The sequence below is a fragment of the Neophocaena asiaeorientalis genome, unplaced genomic scaffold, assembly GCF_003031525.2.
Source record: "Neophocaena asiaeorientalis asiaeorientalis breed wild unplaced genomic scaffold, Neophocaena_asiaeorientalis_V1.1 scaffold151, whole genome shotgun sequence".
Lineage (NCBI taxonomy): Eukaryota > Metazoa > Chordata > Mammalia > Artiodactyla > Phocoenidae > Neophocaena > Neophocaena asiaeorientalis.
The window spans coordinates 2731005-2742560 of record NW_020175490.1 but is presented as its reverse complement, the minus strand read 5'-3'; positions in this window follow the sequence as shown (position 1 = coordinate 2742560).

Below are 11556 nucleotides of genomic sequence, written 5' to 3'. Positions count from 1 at the left end.
TATATATATATATACACACATATATGTAAAGAAAAAAAAAAAAAGCTTTCTAAGAAACTGAACCTGTGCAGAGCACTAAGCAGTCACATGGGGCTGCTGAGAGAAATTGGAGTTCAGAACTAGCCAAAGAGGAGATGTCCTGGTAAAATGCCAGCCTCTCAGTTGAGACCTCTGAAGGTCCACAAACAATAGTAAGAACAAAGTTCAAATAGAATGACTTTCAAATAATCTGAAGTGAATAGTTTCAATCTAAGCATATATTATAGTGATGTGCCTCTTCTTTAAATGACTTTCAAGAAGAAAAAATAAAATTTTTAAAAATCATCTTTAAATAAAAATAGTGATACCAAGACTAAAATAATAGTAAACTAACTCTATATGTTTTCTTACCAAATGACTGACATTTAATAAAAATTCACCAAGTCCAGCAGAAAAAAAAATGATGAAAAACTAAGAGAAAAAAAATGAAATAGAAACATGAGATTAAAGATATTTCTGTATCCAGAAGCAGACTTTAAAATAATTTTGATCAATTTGTTCCTGAAAAAGAATTACACTGTGAAGAATTTAGGCAAAGTGAAATCTTTAAAAAACAGACTGAACAGAAACACTGAAATTAAATATATAATACCATTTAAGATCACTCAAAAGCTTAAAATATTGTATAAAATATGTACAGTACTTGTATGCTGACAAGCTCTAAATGCTGATGAAAGAAATCAAAGAAAATCTGAATAAATGGAGAGACATACTATGTTCATGGATTGAAAGGCTCAATATGGAAAAGATGTCTGTTCTCCACCCAAATTTTATACACTTAATGTAATTCCTATCAAAATCCCAGCACATTTTTGTAGATATAGACAAGTATTTTTCTAAAATTTATATTGAAAGGCAAAGGAACCAGAATAACTAAAATAATTTTGAAAAAGAAAAGGAAGAATCAGTCTACCTAATTTTAAATCAATATGGAAAAAATTAGGAGAAAATATGTGGGCTCTAGGGCTAGACAAACAATCCTTAGACTTGGCATCAAAAGTATGGTCCATAAAAGGAAAAAAAAAGATAAATTGGACTTCATCAAAATTAAAAACTATTACTCTGCAAAATACCCTGTGAGAGTATGAAAAGACAAGCAACAAACTGAGAAAAAAATATTTGCAAAATACATATCCAAGAAAGTACCAATTTCTATACAATAAAAGAATTCTCAAGCTCAACAGTTTAAAAAATATCCAATTAGAAATTAGGCAAAAGACATTTCCTTGAAGAGGATATACTGATGGCAAATAAACACATGAAATGATGTTCAACATCAGCAGCCATAAGAGAAATGCAAATTGAAACCACAATAAGGCCCTACTGTATAGCACAGGGAAGTCTACTTAATATTCTGTAATAACCTATAAGGGAAAAGAAGAAAAGGAATGGGTATATGTATATGTATAAATGAATCACTTTGCTGTACACCTCAAACTAACAAAATATTATAAATCAACCATACTCCAATATAAAATAAAAAATTCAAAAAGAGTAAACAACTCTTTTTTCTATGAATTTATATACATAAATATATTTTATATAAATGAGAATAATTTTCAATTAAAAAAGACAACAACAAGTAAGGTGTCACTACACAACTATCAGAATGGCTAAAATTAAAAATAGAGGCAACACCAAATGCTGGAGAAGATATAAAGATAATGGATCACTCATACAGTTCAGTAAGAATGTAAAATGGTACAGTCATTCTGGAAAACAATTTGGCAGTTTCCCAAAGGTTACATACTATATTATTCCATTGGTTAACACTCATGAGATTAGAAAATTATAGAAATGGAGGTTAGATTACTGGTTGCCATGGGTGAAGGAGAGTATTGAGGTGGGAGAGAAGTGGATATGGCTACAAAAGAACAACATGAAAGATTCTTGTGTTGATGGAAATACTCTGTATCTTGATTGTATCAGTGTCAATATTGTGGCTGTGATATTATACTATTGTTTTACAAGATATTACCATTGGGGGAAACTGGGTAAATGGTACACTGAACCTCTCCATACTGCCTTTTACAACTGCATATGAATCTATGACTGTTTCAAAATAAAATGTTTAAAAAGATATACTAATATCAATATAAGTGTAATTTAAGGCATAAAGCATTATTTGAGATAAATAGGGTTACAAGTGAAAATACAGCATTTCTAATGGTACATGATCCTGTTAGGTTAGTCTCAAAATACACAAAGCAAAAACTTCAGTCCTAAAAGGAGAAATAACTAACTCACTCACAATAATCATTGGAGATTTTAACATGCAGTTCTCAATAACTGATAGATCAAGTAGACAATCATACAGAATACTACATGGTTAAATAATATAATGTAATTGACATAGAACACTACATAAATGAACTACAGAAACATATTTTCTCAAATGCATGTGAAACATTTATGAAAAACTATATTATGCTGCCATAAAAATGTCTCAATAAATGTTATAAAATTACATAGAATGTGTACTCTGACCATAAAAGAATTATTTTAGAAATCAATAGCATAAATTGAAAATCTCTAAAAAATATAACCAATAACTTATAAATATCTCATGAATCAAATAAGAAATCACAATAAAACATAGTAAATATTTTGGATTAATTGATGTAAATGGCAATATTGCCCACAAGGGTAATATTTAAATAGTTGATATAATTTTTATATAGCAGCTATATATGTAATATATTTTAAATATAAATATTTTAAAATATTAACAACTATAGCACTAAAAACATCAAATATCTTAGAAGAAATATAACAAAAGAAAACCCAACAAACAGTAAAATATAACACATTAAAAAAAATATCAGTGAACTGCTTCCAGTCTATCAAGTTTATTGATTGGAACAAACAATATAAAAATATTCTCCCAAATTTATATCAATTCAATGCAGTTACAATAAGAATCCTAGACAACTTGGGTGTATGGCATGTCTGAAAATTGACAATTTTAAAATTTATTTGGAAAAAAGAGAGTAGGCAAGATAGCAGAGTAGGAAGAGCCTGAGCTCACCACATTCCACAAGCACATCAATATTACAGCTATTTACAGAGCAACTATCAATAAGAACAACCTGAATACTAGCAAAAAAAAAGTCTTCTAAACTAAAGATATAAAGAAGGAACCACAATCAGACGTCTAGGAAGGACAGAGGCATGGTATAGTCAAAGTGAGTCAAAGCTCTAAGTGAGAAACCCTCAAATGGGAGGATAATTACAATTACAGAGGTTCTCCCCAAAGAGCAAAGTATTTAAGCCCCACATTCCTTGGCCTGGGGCTCCTGCAGCAGAAAAACAACTCCCTACAATGTTTAGCTTTGAAGGCTAATGGGGGTTACTTTCAGTAGAGCCAGAGGGCTGTAGAAAATAGAGACTTTACTCTTAAGAGTGTACACAAAATCTCACTGTCAGACCCAGGGAAGAAGCAGTAATTTAAAAGTAGCCTGAGTCAGACCTGCTTGCTGATCTTGGAGTGCCTACCAGAGAGGCAGGAGATAACTGGGACTCACCCTGTGCGCATAGATGCTGACAGTAGCCTCCTGGGGGAGTTCATCCTATTGTGAGGACACTGATACTAGCAAGCAGCATTTTGGAATGCTCTCTCTAGCTTATAAGCTCTGGTGTCAGCCCCACCCACCATCCAGTTACCACCAGTCCTTGGACATACCAGGCCAGGCAGTTAGCTGGGCAGGGACACAGACTGACCCAATAGCAGGCAGGCTGCAATAGGGACCTCAGAGACCCCAAACACCCCAGGAACATGCTCCACTCACCAGAAAACAGACACTAAATCTCGGAGTTCCAGGGACCTTGCAGCCAGAGGCCCTAGGACCCAACCCCATCAACCAAAGGGCTGGCACTAATGCTAGGACACATTGGGTTCCAGCCTAACTCATCAGGGTGCTGACACCAGCTCCAGAAAACTCCAAATACCACAGTTACATACCCCAGGACCCTGCTTCACCCACCAGTGGGTGGACACCAGCTCAAGGAACACATGGGATGCAGCCCTTCCTACCAGTGGGTCAATATCAACTCTCAGACTCCCAGGGCCCTGCAAACAAAGACCCTCGGCCTGGATCCTCCCACTAATGGGCATACAGAAGTTCTGAGATACCCGGGGCATACAGATAAAGACCCCAGGACTTGGCTCCAGAAAGCAGTGGGAAGGTACCAGACCCAGGATCCCCTGGGCCCTACTCTGCACATGAGCAGGCCAATATCAGCTCTGGGACCATTGAACCCCTCAGCCAGCTGCCCCAGGAGCAGGTCCAAACCATCAGTGAGCAGAAACCAACTCTGAGACTTCCAGCCATGTCAGGTACCAGCCTCGCCTACCAGCAGGCTGTCACCAGCCCTTCATTAGGACCTAACATGTCATGGTTCTGCCCATAAGCAGGCAAACACTAACTCTGGGAACTCCCGCAACACAGCCAGCCATGCCAGGACTCAGCTCAGCTGACCAGTGGGCCAACAGTAGCCCTGTGAACCCACAGGGCCCCACAACTGACTGCTTCATGATCCAACCCTGTCCACCAGCAGGACTGCACCACCCAGCACCCCCTGAGCTGTTCAGCCAGGCTTGTCAGGACATGTGCCTTTCCACCAGCTTCCAGCAGCCTCTGCACTAGAAATGGCCTAGCAACCAACCAGACTGGGGGACAGCCATGCTTACCAAAACAGCCATAGCAGTCAGCCTACCAATGCAGAAGGGCCCATGCACTCCACAGAGAGAGAACCCTAGAGCATACAGCTCTGGTGAGGAGAGGGGGTGCAATGCTGGGCCCCATGGGACATCTCACACATACTGCCACTTCTCCAAGATCAAGAAATGTAACCAAGCTACGAAATACATAGAAATAAAAACAGAATTAGGCAAAATGAGGTGACAGGAATATGTTCCCAATGAAGGAACAATATAAAACCCAAGAAGAAGTAAATGAAGTGGAGATCAGTGATCTATACAATGCAGAGTTCAAGATCGTAAAGATGCTCATAAAAGAACTCAGGAGAAGAATGGCTGAACAGAGTTTTAATAAAGAGTTAGAAAATATAAAGAAGAACTAAACAGAGCTAAAGATAAAATAAATGAAATTAGAAAATATACTATAAGGAATCAATAGATTAGATGATGCAGAGGAAAGGATTCATTCAAAAACTGGAAGACAGGGTAGTAGAAAACACTAAAGCTGAACTAAAAAAGGGAAAAATAATTTTAAAAATGAGAGCAGCTTAAGAGACCTCTGAGACAACATGAATTGTATGAATGTTCACATTATAGGAATCCCAAAGGAAGAGGAGAGAGAAAGGGACAGAGAACATATTTGAAGACAAAGTAGCTGAAAACTGCCCTAACCTTGGAAAAGAAACAGACGTCTAAGTCCAGGAAGCATAAAGAGTACTAATCAAATTGGACCCAAAGAGTACCACACAAAGGCACATTGTAATGAACATGGCAAAAATTAAAGATAGAGAGAGGTTATTTAAAACAACAAGGGAAAAGCAACAAGGTACCTACAAGGAAATTCCCATAAGATTCACAGCTGACTTTCCAGTAGAAATTCTGCATACCAGAAAGGAGTGGCATGATATTTTTAAAGTGATAAAAGAAAAAAAACTGACAACCAAAAATACTTTAACTGACCATGCTACCATTCATTTTTGAAGGAGAGATCAAGTTTTACGGAAAAGAAAAGCTAAAAGAATTACAGCTTCACAAGAAATGTAGGGACTTCTCTAAGTGGAAAAGAAAAGGCTGCAACAGGAAATATAAAAATTATGAAAGGAAAAATCTCATTTGTAAAGGCAAATATATAGCAATGGTAGTAGATCAACCACTTATAAAGTTAGAAGGATGTTAAAAGGCAAAAGAATTAAAATCATCTATATCCATAATTAGTAGTTAAGTAATACACAAAACAAAATGATGTAAAATATCATGCCTAAAACATTAAATGTGTGGGGGAGTAAATATGCAGGATTGTTAAAATGCATTCAAACTTAAAAGATCAGCAACTTAAAATAAACATATATATCTATCTGTATATAGGTAGATAGATAGAGAGATAGATAGAGTTATATATAAACTTCATAGTAACCACAAACCAAAAATCTATAATTGGTACACACACAAAAAAGAAAAAGGAATCCAAAGATAACACTAAATATAGTCATCAAATCACAAGGAAAAAGAGCAAGAGAAGAAAGGAAAAAATAGAACCATAACAACAACCATAAAACTATTAACAAAATGACAATAAGTACATAATCAATACTTACTTTAACTACAAATGAATAATGTTTAAATCAAAACACATAGACTGTATGAATAGATACAAAGCAAGAACCATACATATGCTGCCTAAAGAGACCCACTGCAGATATAAACACACAGACTGAAAATGAAGGGGTGTAAAAAGGTATCCAATGCAAATAGAAATTAAAAGAAAGCTGGGGTGGCAGTACTTATATCAGACAAAATAGACTTTATAACCAAGAGTGTAACAAGATAGAAAGAGCAATACATAATGATAAAAGGATCAATTCAACAAGATATACCAATTGTAAATATATATGCATCCAACAGAGTAACACCTAGATACAAAAAGGAAATATTAAAAGACTTAAAGGGAGAAATGGACTGTACCACAGTAACAGTAGGGGGCTTTAACACCCCACTTGCATCAATGGACAGACCACCCAGGTAGAAAATCAATGAGAAAACACTGTCCTTAACAATTTATTAAACCAAATGAACTTAGTAAATCTTTATAGAACATTTCATCCAAAAGCAACAAAACACACATTCTTTTCAAGTGCATATGTAATGTCCTCCAGGACAGATCACACGTTAGACCAAAAACCATACCTTAGTAAATTTAAGGAGATTGAAATTACATAAAGCACCTTTCCAGACACAATACTATGAGAATAGGAATCAACAAAGAAAAATCTGAAAAACAAAACAAAACCCACAAACACATGAGGGCTAAACAATATGCTACTAAACAACAAATGGATCACTGAAGAAATCAAAGTGGAAATCAAAAAATACCTGGAGACACTTTGAAACAAAAACACAAGTTCCAAAATCTATAGGATACAGTAAAAGCACTTCTAAAAGAGAAGTTTATAGCAACAAGAAAAATCTAAAATAAACAACCTAACCTTATGCTTAAAGGAAACACAAAAAGAAGAGTGACAAAACCCAAAGTTAGTAGAAGGAAAGAAAATAAAGATCAGAACATAAATAAATAAAATATAAACTAAAAAAATAAATCAATGAAACTAAGAACTGGTTCTTTGAAAAGATAAATGAAATCAATAAACCTTTACTCAGAGTCAACAAGAAAAAAAAGGAGGGCCCAAAATAATAAAATCAGATATACAAGAGAAGTCAAAATTTAATCCACAGAAATACAAAAGATCATTTGAGATTACTATCAATAATTATACACCAAAAAAGGGACAATTTAGAAGAAATGGACAAATTCCTAGAAATGTACAATCTGTCATTACTGAATTAGGATGAAAGAGAAAATATCAACAGATGAATTGACAGTAATAAAACTGAATCAGTAATTTAAGAACTCCCAACAAGCAAAAGTCCAAGATCAGACAGCTTTACAGGTGAATTCTACCAATCATTAAAGAAAGGTTAAAGTCTACTCATCTCAAAATATTCAAAATAACCCCAAAAAATTACAGAAGACTGAATGTTTCCAAACTCATTCTACAAGGCTAGTATCACTCTTATACCAAAACCAAAGACATAAAAAAAAGAAAATTACAAGCCAGTATCGCTGATGAATATAGATGAAAAATCCTCAACAAAATATTAGCAAACTGAATTCAACAATACATTAAAAGGATAATACACCATGATAAAATGAGATTTATCCCAGGGATGCAAAAATGGTTTAATATTTGCAAATAAATTAATGTGATACACCAGATTGACAAATCTAAAATAAAAATCATATGATCATCTCAATAGATCCAAAAAAATCACTTGACAAAACTCAACTCCTGTTTATGATAAAAATTCTCAACACAGTGGGTATAGAGGGAAAATACCTCTGCATAACAAAGGCCATATATTGACAAGCCCACAGCTAACATTAAATTCAACAGTGAAAAGCTGAAATCATTTCCTCTAAGATCAGGAACAAGGTAAGGCTGTCACTCCAGCCACTTTTATATAACATAGTATTGGAAGTCTTAGCCCCTGCAATCAGACAAGAAAAAGAAATTTAAAAATCTAAATTGGAAAGGAAAAACAATGGTCACTGTTTGCAGATGACATGATACTATACACAGAAAATCCCAAAGATATCACCAAAACACTCCTAGAAACTACCAATTAATTTGAAGAATACAAAATTAATATACAGTAGTCCATTGTATTTCTATACACTAAACACCAAATACCAGAAAGAAAAATTAAGAAAAAATACCCATTTACATTCATATCAAAAAGAATAAAATACATGAGAATAAATGTAACTAAGGAGGTAAAAGACCTGTATTCAGAAAACTATAAGACACCTATCAAAGAAATTGAAAATAATACAAACAGATGGAAAGAAATATCATGCTTATGTATTGGAAGAATTAATATTGTTAAAATGGCCATACTAGCCAAGGCAATCTACAGATTCAGTGCAATCCCTACAAAAATACCAATGGTGTTTTTCAGAGAATTAGAACTAATAATCCTAAAATTTGTGTGGAAACACAAAATTTCATGACATGAATAGTCAAGTCAATCTTGAAAAAGAACAACAACAACAAAAAAACTGGAAGCATCAAGCTCACTGATTTCACACTTTACTACAAATCTGATACAAACAAAACAGTATGGTAATTTGGCATAGAGGGAAACTACCTCAGCATAACAAAGGCCATATATAACAAACACATGGCTAACAACATACTCAACAGTGAAAAGCTGAAAGCATTTCCTCTAAGATCAGGAATAAGACATGGATGTCCACTCTCACTACTTTTACTCAACATAGTTTTGGAAGTCCTATCCTTGGCAATCAGAGAAGAAAAAGAAATAAAAGGAATGAAAATTGGAAAAGAAGAAGTAAAACTGTCACTGTTGCAGATGACATGCTATATATAGAAATTCCTAAAGACACTACCAGAAAAATACTAGACCTCATCAATGAATTTGGTAAAGTTGCATGATACAAAATTAATACACAGAAATCTGTAGCATTTCTATACACTAACAATGAAAGATCACAAAGAGAAATTAACAATCTCATTTAACATTTCACCAAAACAATAAAATATATAGGAATAAACCTACCTAAGGAGGTAAAAGACCTGCACTCCAAAAAGTATAAGACGCTGATGAACGAAGTCAAAGATGACACAAACAAATGGAAAGATATATTGTGTTCTTGAATTGAAGAATCAGTAGTCAAAATGACTATACTACCCAAGGCAATGTACAGATTCAATGAAATTCCTATCAAATTAACTATGGCATTTTTCAGAGAACTAGAGCAAAAAAATTTTTAATTTGTATGGAAACTCAAAACACTCCAAATAGCCAAAGCAATCTTGAGAAAGAAAAATGGGATTGTAGGAATCAGTCTTCCTGACTTCAGACTATACTACAAAGCTACAATAGTCAAAACTGGCACAAAAATAGACTTAGAGATCAGAGGAACAGGATAGAAAGCCCAGAAGTAAAGCCAGGCACATATGATCAATTAATCTATGACAAAGGAAGCAAGAATATTTAATGGAGAAAAGACAGTCTCTTCAATCAGTGGTGTTGGGAAAACTGGACAGCTACATGTAAAAGAATGAAATTAGAACATTCTCTAATGCCATATACAAAAATAAACTCAAAATGGATTAAATGAATTAAAGACCTAATTTTAAGACCAGATACAATAAAACTCCTAGAGGAAAATATAGGCAGAACAATTTTTGACATAAATTGCAACTATATCTTTTTGGATCCAACTCCTAGAATATGGAAATAAAAACAAACAAAAAAAAAACCAAATGGGACCTAATTTAACTTAAAATCTTTTGTAGAAGAAAGAAAGCCATAAACAAAATAAAAAGACAACCTACAGAAGGGGGAAAAATGTTTGCCAATTATGTGACTGACAAGGGATTAATCTCCAAAATATACAATACAAACAGCTCATACAGCTTATTATCGAAAAGACAAACAACACAATCAAAAAATGGGCAGAAGATCTAAAAAGACATTTCTCCAAAAAAGACTTACAGATGACCTGAAATCCCTTGAAATGATGCTCAACATCACAAATTATTAGAGAAATGCAAATCAAAACTTCAATGAGATATCACCTCACACGTCAGAATGACCATCATCAAAAAGTCTACGAACAAGAAGTGCTGGAGTGGGTGTGGAGGAAAGGGAACCCTCCTACACTGTTGGTGGGAATGTAAATTTGTGCAGCCAATATGGAAAACAGTATGGAGATTCCTCAGAAGACTACAAATAGAATTACCATATGATCCAGCAATCCCACTCCTGGGCATATATCTGGAGAGAACCATACTTCCAAAAGATACATGCTCCCCAATGTTCATAGCAGCACTATTTACATTAGCCAAGACATGGAAGCAACCTAAATGTCCATCAACAGATGAATGGATATAGAAGATATGGTATATATATATATATATATATATATATATATATATACACACACTGGAATATTACTCAGCCATAAACAAGAATGAAACAAAACCATTTACAGCAGCATGGATGGACCTAGAATATCATATGGTATTCAAGTATCATATGATATCATTTATATATGGAATCTAAATAAATAATGTTAATACAAATACAAATGAACTTATTTACAAAACATAAATAAACTCACAGACATAGAAAATAAACTTATGGTTACCAAAGGGGAGGGGGGAGGGATAAATTAGGAGTTGAGATTAAAATATACACACTACTATATATAAAATATGTAGTATGTGTAATAGATAACCAATAAGGACCTACTGTATAGCACAGAGAACTATACAAAATATCTTGTAATAACCTATAATGGAAAAGAATGTAAAATAATATATATTTATACATATATGTATAACTGAATCACTTTGCTGTATTCTTGAAACTAATGCAACTTTTTAAATCAATTATATTTCAAAAAAAATTTAAATGCAGTATGGTAATGACCCAAAAATAGACACATAGGTCAATGGAACAGAATAGAGTGCCCAGAAATGAACCTTCACTTACATGGTTATTTAATCTATTATAAAAGCAATAACAATAGACAATATGGAAAAGACAGTCTCTTCAATAAATTGTGTTGTGAAACTGAAAAACTACACATAAAAGAATTAAATAGGACTAGTTTCTCATATACAAAAATAAACTCAAAAAATGTAAGAACTAAAACCATACAACTTCTAGAAGAAAACATAGGCAGTACCTTCTTTGAAATGCCTTAGCAATATTTTTTTGAATATCTCTCT